Here is an 8,532-nt window from a genome sequence, read left to right as displayed (position 1 = left end):
TGGGTGGAGTTAGAATTCCTTAGAGTTAGAAATCCTTTTTTTATCCTTATATTCTCAATAAATAGTTATTTTTATAATATTACAAAAGTTTCCTTACCGTCCTTGCACCTGGCCCTGAAGAGAAGTTCACTTATGAGCTTCACTTCAATTATATAAACTGAAGATGCTTTGTAAGCACAACAAGCAGAGTATGTAATCAGTTTATAATCAATAATCAATTCATTTACATTTATTTTTACATTATCACCAATATTATTTGATATTTTATTAGAAATGCTAACAACAGTAATGAGAAGAAAAAGAAATTAAAGGTATCAGAATGGGCGATAAAGTAATAATCTTTTCACAGATGATATAATATGTACGGAAAATCCTAGAGATTCAACTAAAAATTAATTGAAACTATCAATAATTTTAGCAAAGTAGCAGGATAAAAAATAAATTCACATAAATCATCAGCATTTCTATATATCACTAACAATGTCCTGCAAGAAGAGGTAATAGGGATAACCTATTCAAATTAACCATAAAGAGAATAAAATACCTACAAGTTTGTTTTCCAAAACAAATCCAGAAACTATATGAACTATATAAACCTTATTATATACAAATAAAGTCAGATTTAAATGAATAGAGAAATATTAATTGTTCATGGGTGGGCAGAGCTAATATAATCAAAATGACAATCCTACCTAATCTGCTTATTGTAACTGTGTGGACTGAAATTTTCAAAGAGGAGCAGGCAGTTGGAGTTGGAATGGACCCTGAAACAGCCCAGCAGAATGTTGCCCATTCGGAATGTGAAAGGAGGGGCCACAAAGGAGGAGGAGTTTTCTCAACTGTCACTTCACTCCTGACCTGATTGGGACCCAAGGGGGTTGGGTTTTGGTTGGGAGGTTTGATTTTGGGTGGATCCTGAGTGAATCTAGCTCCTCTGTACCTTTAGTAGTGACTATTGGGAGATCACAACTACCAACATCAATTTCTACTATCTTCATTTACCAACAAGGAAAACATTGAACAGTAATTCTCCAATTTGGCTGGAGAGCCCGAACTCCTGGGGGAGTGAGCTCCAATTGGGGGGGTGGGGTTTGGTCCCTTCCCTGATCCTTTTTGAATCAATTTATTCTGTTACTTCCCTCTTATATTAGTTTAGAGATATTTGATAGGGGATCATAGGGGGAAGACAGGTACTGTCACCAAGCCTCAGAAGAGGTCCAGAGCTGCTCTCTTGGGGAGAAGACATAGTTGATAGTGAAGTTCATTCCTTCCCACCATCCTTGATTTCCCCTATATACCTTTCCCCTGTACCATGAATTTAATTTTATCCTTTAATAAACCCCTGATAGTTTTGATACTTAGAGTCTGGAGCATTTACATGGAGGGTGGGGAGGTGACTGATCTTGTGGCTGAGGGGAAGACTAAGTCCAAAGACCATCTTGAAGGGCAAGGCTACTTGAATTTAGGTGGGGTGGGGAGGAAGCTTGTCTTGATACTGCTTGCTCTGAGGGTGGGATCCAACCTTCCTTCAACATCCCCACTAAAGCTTTGCCAGTTTGGGAACCTCTTTGAGTTTATTCCCTCATAGGTCTTCCCTGAGGGAGGGGGTGAGTGATTAGCTGATCTGGCCCACTGAATACTATAGGGTGGAGGGCCCTGATAAACCCCTCCCACACTATCAATACTCACCCTCATACATTATTCAATACCATCTCAGTTAAATTACTAAAAATTTATTTTATTAAATTAGGAAAGTGAAATTCATTTGGAAAAACTAAAGATCAAGAATATAGCAAAGAAAATAATGAAAAAAATATTTAAAGAAGAGGTCTAGCAGTACCAGATTTCAAATTATATTATGTAGCAGTAATTATCAAAACTATATGATTCTGGTTAAGAAATAGAAAAGCAGATAAGAAGAACAGAATAGGCATATAATAGTCATAAAAAATTGTAACTTTTTGTTCGACAAAAGTAAATATTCAAGTTTTTGGAAAAAGAATTCACTATTTGATAAAAAGCACTGGTAAAAATAGAAAGCTATTTGGTAGAAACAAGAAATAGACTAATATTTTATACTATCTACCAAAGTAAGATCAAAATGGATGCATGACCTAGGTATAAAGGAAGATATAATAAACAAATTAGAAGTACAAGGAACATATTACCTATCAGATTTATATATAGAGGAAGAATTTATGAATAATAAAAACCTGTGTGAAGTGTAAAGTGGACAATTTTGAATATATTAAAGAGTTTTTGTACAAATAAAACAAATATTGCCAAGATTAAAAGAAGAAACAAGAAATTGGGGGGAGGGGGAATTTTATTAACAATTTCTCAGTGATGTCATATCTAAAATATATAGGGAACTTTGTCAAGTATATAAGACTATAAGCCATTTTCCAACTGATAAATGGTCAAAAGATATAAACAGGAAGTTTTTGGATGAAGAATTCAAAGCTACATATACCCATATGAAAAAATGCTCTAAATCATTATTGATTAGAGAAATGCAAATCAAAACAACTCTGAGGTATCACCTCACACCTAGCAGATTGGCTAAAATGAAAGAAGGGGAGAGTAATGAATGTTGGAGGGGATGTGGCAAAATCGGGACATTGATGCATTGCTGGTGGAGTTGTGAAATGATCCGGCCATTCTGGCTGACAATTTGGAACTATGCCCAAAGGGCTATAAAAGACTGCCTGCCCTTTGATCCAGCCATACCATTGCTGGGTTTGTACCCCAAAGAGATCATAGATAAACAGACTTGTACGAAAATATTTATAGCTGCGCTTTTTGTAGTGGCAAAAAACTGGAAAATGAGGGGAATGTCCTTCAATTGGGGAATGGCTGAACAAATTGTGGTATATGCAGGTGATCGAATACTATTGTGCTAAAAGGAATAATAAACTGGAGGAATTCCTGCAAATTGGAGAGACCTCCAGGAAGTGATGCAGAGCGAAAGGAGCAGAGCCAGAAGAACATTGTACACAGAGACTGATATACTATGGTAAAACCAAATGTAATGGGCTCCTGTACCAGCAGCACTGGAATGACACAAGACAGCTCTGAGGGATTTATGGTAAAGATGCTACCCACATTCAGAGGAAGAACTGCAGGAGAGGAAACATATAAGATAAACAATTGCTTGAATGCATGGGCTGAGGCGGACATGAATGGGAAATAGACACTGAACAAGGACACATGGTACAACCAGTGGAAATGTGCATTGGCCATGGGTGGGGGGAGAGCGGGGGGGTGAAGGGGAAAGTAGGGGCATAAAGTATGTAAACAGATTAAAAACGAATATTAATAAATGTCTAATAAAAAAAATAATTGTTTCCTGAAATTATGTGATCCATGTTTTCTCCCTCCCTCTCAACTCTCCCCTCTTCCCAAGAAGGTAGAAAATATGACATAGGTTGTACATGTGTTATTAAACAGTATGTATTTCCATGTTTGTCATATTGTGAAACAAGAAATATAACAATTACAGTAGAGAAAAATTAATGGAGGAAATAAAGTGAAGAATGATATGCTTCAAACTGCTTTCAAACTCCATAAGTTTCTTCTAAGGCAGTGGATAGCCATTTTTGTCATGAGTCTCTTAGAGTTGTCTGTCCTGGGACCTCGCATTGCTAATAATAGTTAATTCATTCTCAGTTGATGATCATACATTATTGCTGTTATTGTGTACAATCTGTTCAATTCATTTTGTATCACTTCATATAAGTCTTTTCAGATTTTTTTGTGATCATTTTGTTCTTCATTTCTTGTGGTGCAATAGTATTCCATTACAATCATAAATCACAACTTGTTCAGCCATTCCCCAACTGATGATCTTTTTAGTTTCTAGTCCTTTGCCACCACATAAAGAGCTCTTATGAATATTTTTGTACAAGTACATCCTTTTCTCCCATCATTGATCTCTTTTGGATATGATCCAAGTAGTGATATTGCTGGATTAAAAGGTATGCACAGTTTTATGATACTTAAACATGGATCCAAATTGCTCTTAAAAATGTTTCAGTTTAGAGCTCTACCAAAGGTATATTAGTGTCCCAATTTTTCCACATTTCCTATGATATTTATAATTTTCCCTTTTTGTCTTATTAACCAATCTGATAGGTATGAGGTGGTACTTGAATGTGGTTTTAATTTGCATTTTTCTAATAGTGGTTTAGAGCATTTTTTCACATGACTAAAGATATTTTTAATTTATTCATCTGAGAATTGCCTTTTCATATCCTTCGACCATTTGTATTTGGAAAATGCTTTCTATTCTTATAAATTTAACTCAAATTTCTATTTTTTTGAGAAATGAAGCTTTTGTTAGAGAAACTTGGTATAAAAATTTCCCCCTCAGTTTATTGTTTCCCTTCCAGTCTTTCTTGCATTGATTTTGTTTGTGCAAAACCTTTTAAATTTAATGTAGTCAAAGTTTTATATTTTATATCTTCTAATATTTTCAATGTCCTTTTTCGGCATTTCCCCTTATTCATTGATCTCACAAGAAAACTATTCCATGATCCCCTAATTTCTGTGTTCCATTGAGAAGACATTTCATACACAAAGCCTACCTGATGATATATTTTGATGTCTTGCCATCCATTTACTTCACCCTCTACCGAACTCAACTATGATAAGAGCCACAAGAACATTTCATCCCAATTACTGATTATGCCATAAATTAGGAGTAGCTTTGATGCTGGTGTCCTGTTAGTTCAGGTTTTTATGATGAAATGAAGCACAGATAAGGAGATAAGAAAATGAACACTGAACATTAAACAAAAAAATGTTTATTTAGTTCTAACATAATAAGGATATTCAATAAGGATATTGTGTCAGTTTATTTAGACAAGCTTTCTGCTGTACCCCCTCACTCCACCCCCATTCCATATGAAAAGATATTAGGTCAATAAGTTAGTAAGGTAGAAGATGATTATTTGTGTAGTCTTCAAACATCCCCCAAGTTATAAGGTCCCCAAATCTATGTGGGTAGGAATTTTTTTGCCTTTAGGTGATTGGGAAGGTGTCAAGAAAGGCAAAGGATGCCCAAGAGATAGTTTTGTCACCTTTTAGGGCAAACTAATCTCTATTGTAGGAAAAGAGGAAACTTTGATAGAATTTGATCCTATTACAAAAGTAGAATAGAAAAAGAGGATTGTACATGAACCCATAATCTCTATTGCTTACTTTAAAAGAGAAGTAAATAAAATTAATCTGTTTTTTTCAACACTGTAATACTTATTGTTACTTCCTCCTGAAGTTTCCTGTACTCATCTATGTATTTTCTAACAGTGTTTTTTTTAATGGTCCTCCTCTTTTTTTCTTGTCTCCTTTTAAAATTTGGGATTATCATCACTTTTGCCTTTTCTTCCACAGCACCCTCCACTTAAAAATGGGGTTGGAATAAATAAGCATAGACAAGGAAAACAAATCCACATAATGGCCATTTTCCAAATGTATGTTAACTTCCATATTAAGTTTATCAAGTCTCTGTTCTCTGGAGGTGGTTAGCATTCTTTTTCATGAGAAAAACAACCTCAGAGTTGTCCTGGATCATTGTTTTCCTGTTAGTAGCAAAGTCTATCACATTTGATCGGTCCACTGTATTGCAGTTACTGTTATAATGTTCTCCTGTTTCTGCTTATCATTCATAAGTGCTCTGGAAAAGTGATTGATCATTGATATGATCAGAGTTTTAGTTGTTCAAAGTTGTGTTCTCTACATTATTGTACAGATTGTTCTTTTGGTTCTGCTCATTTTACCCTACATCAGTTCCTACCTGTATTTAAAGATTCTCTGAAATTGTCTCTCTTTTGTCATTGTTTCTATGCAGATCTTACCATCTGCTTTGTTATTGCTTCCTATTGTCAAGGTCTTACCCTCTGTTGGACCTCTATGCCTTCCAGAACCTCAGAACCATCATCTGATGCAACTTAAAGACTCCTCGACCTTACTATCTGACCTGCTACTGAACCTTAGGACTTTTTGGCTTTTCCATCCTTCCTAAAGTGGAATTTTATTTGTGCTTTATTTCAGTTAGAATGTGAGTTCCTTGAAATCAGGAGCTGTCTTGAATTTTCTATTTGTAACCCTAGGACTTAGCAGAGAGCTCCTCACAAAAAGACTATTTAAGAAATGCTTTAATATCCATCTACCCATTCATCCATCCATCCATTCATCTATCCATCTATCTGTCCATTCATTCTTGATTCACAGGGTATTTCCAAGGCTGGAAATATTAATTTATCTCAGCCTGTCATCAACCTTGAATAGTAGTGTCCCTCTTCTAAGACTACTTTCCATTTTCACTGCATTTTCATTTGTTTATTTGCTTTTGAAAATTACCAAAAGGAACTTAGTCATTGTCAAGGTCAGATAAAATAAAAAAGACAGTTGTAGGAGTCAGCTGGGTAGCTCTGTGGATTGAGAGTATGGCCTAGAGACGGGAGGTCCTAGGTTCAAAAATCTGGCCTCAGACACTTCCCAGCTGTGTGACCCTGAGCAAGTCACTTGACCCCCATTGCCTACCCTTACCACTCTTCCACCAATGAGCCAATACACAGAAGTTAAAGGTTTTAAAAAAAAAAAGACAGTTGTAAATACTTTTATAAGTTAAGGCACACAATTTTACCTTTTCATTGGTAGGAGCCACATCACACACATTTTTTTGTCTTTCCAATCTGAATTCAAATTCCAACTTCTATATGTACTTGTTGTGTGACTACTGACAAGTTATTTAGGCTATCTGGCCTTTAGTTTCATTATCTGTAAAATGAAGCTAATACTTATTTAAAGACCTATGGCATAAGGTACAAAATCCAGCACAAGGCTGAGGTCCCTATACATGTGGCAGGAAATTTGGGTTACTGAGGAAGATTAGATGTGGCATCTCAGAAGTTCTAAACCATCCAGAGCCTTGGGTCTTCTTTGGGATTCCAGCAAGGCAGGCTGTCTGATAAGGGGGAAGGACTGGTTGAAGACACTAGTGTCTTCTTTTATCCAAGATCAATGGCTAAGGGAAAACATCATATAGAGATACTCATTTGATGATGTCAGCTTCAAGAAAATATGACCTGAGCCCTCCAAAAAACATCATCTTGATGATATCCTACTCTTTCCTCCAGTTGGTTGGTTGGGAGCCTGTCAGATTCTCTTCCAACTATTTACCAGCCCCAAGGATGGTATTGCGCTAGGTCCTTGCAGCAGCAGGCAGGCAGACCAGATACTGTACAATTCTTCAGGTTTAAATGAAAAATTATAAAAATAATGAAAATTATAATCCCTTTCTCCCCTTCTAAATAAATCCAGTAAGTATATATACTCTCCCGACTACCCAACTCACTCTTTTTAACATAATTTAAACCCACACAAACCCAGTATTTTGTGGACCCATGTGAGACAGAATTGAGGGTGCTATTCTCAGGATAAGCTTTCAGTTTACAAAGGCTAGTTTGTTGATTGAGGATTCTAGGACAAGCTTAGGAGGGAGACTGATGAAGGACAGAAAGGGCAATGAACAGCTCAATTGCTCCCCTTACTTCACCTTGAATTGAGTTGGAAGCACAGGTGTTTTGATTTGTAGGTCAAGGCCTGGTGGGAGGAGGGACTGAAGGGGGAGTGGGGATGACCCTCATGTATATATTGCCTGCTTGCTCCTAGTCAGTTGGTGCTTCTTAGCCCATCACTGAAGTTTTCTCTTTCATGAAGGGGAGTAAATAACTGCCTCTTTTTACCCCTACCTTCTGATTCTAGTGATGGAATATTTGAGTGACGGGCACTTGTGCTCATCATTTTTCATCTCATACAAGCCTGAACAAATATGAGGGGACAACTCTATTGACCTTATGAAACTAGAAAGGCATGAATTAGGAAGATTCATCTGATGGAGACTAGAGGTTTAAGAGCTGGGAGCCAGCCCTTCCTGTTAAAGTGCAAGAATCTCAATTCCATAAGCACCCCAAAGTAAGATTGGATAATGCATTAATGCATCCTGCAGGGCTGGGGCTAAGTGTGGATCTGGAGCAGGAAGGGCCAGAGGGTGTGGCTTTGGTGGGGGATAGGCAGGAAAACCTTTGTTTGCAAGGTAGCAGTGTTAACTGGATTAATAGCACTGCTTTGGAGGAAGTGAGAGGACTAAGGTAGAGATTAAGACTGTTGAGGAGGAGAGGAAAGGAAAGGGAGGAGAAAGGAATGATTGTTTCACTTTTGCATTTGATTTTTCAAATCTTCAGTTCTATGCAAGAACTGGCATTTTCACTTCCAACTCCTTCTAGAAGTTCCCATCCACTTGAACTCATTGTCTCCCAGGCTATAAGAACCTACCTATCTCTGGATTTCTGTTTGATCATTTATGCTCAGGGAGAGAAACTTGAAGTCCAGTTTCCAGCTCACCTAATGTGTTATTTAAAATTTTCCTCAAGGGGGTGTGTGTTAAGTTTTTATAATCATAATGTCTGAATTATAATCTATAATGCAAGTTAATTTTGACTCCTTTAGGAGTAATCTCAGGGGGTTAAA

The sequence above is a fragment of the Gracilinanus agilis genome, chromosome 1 (genome assembly GCF_016433145.1).
Source record: "Gracilinanus agilis isolate LMUSP501 chromosome 1, AgileGrace, whole genome shotgun sequence".
NCBI lineage: Eukaryota > Metazoa > Chordata > Mammalia > Didelphimorphia > Didelphidae > Gracilinanus > Gracilinanus agilis.
Note: the sequence above shows the minus strand (reverse complement) of the source record.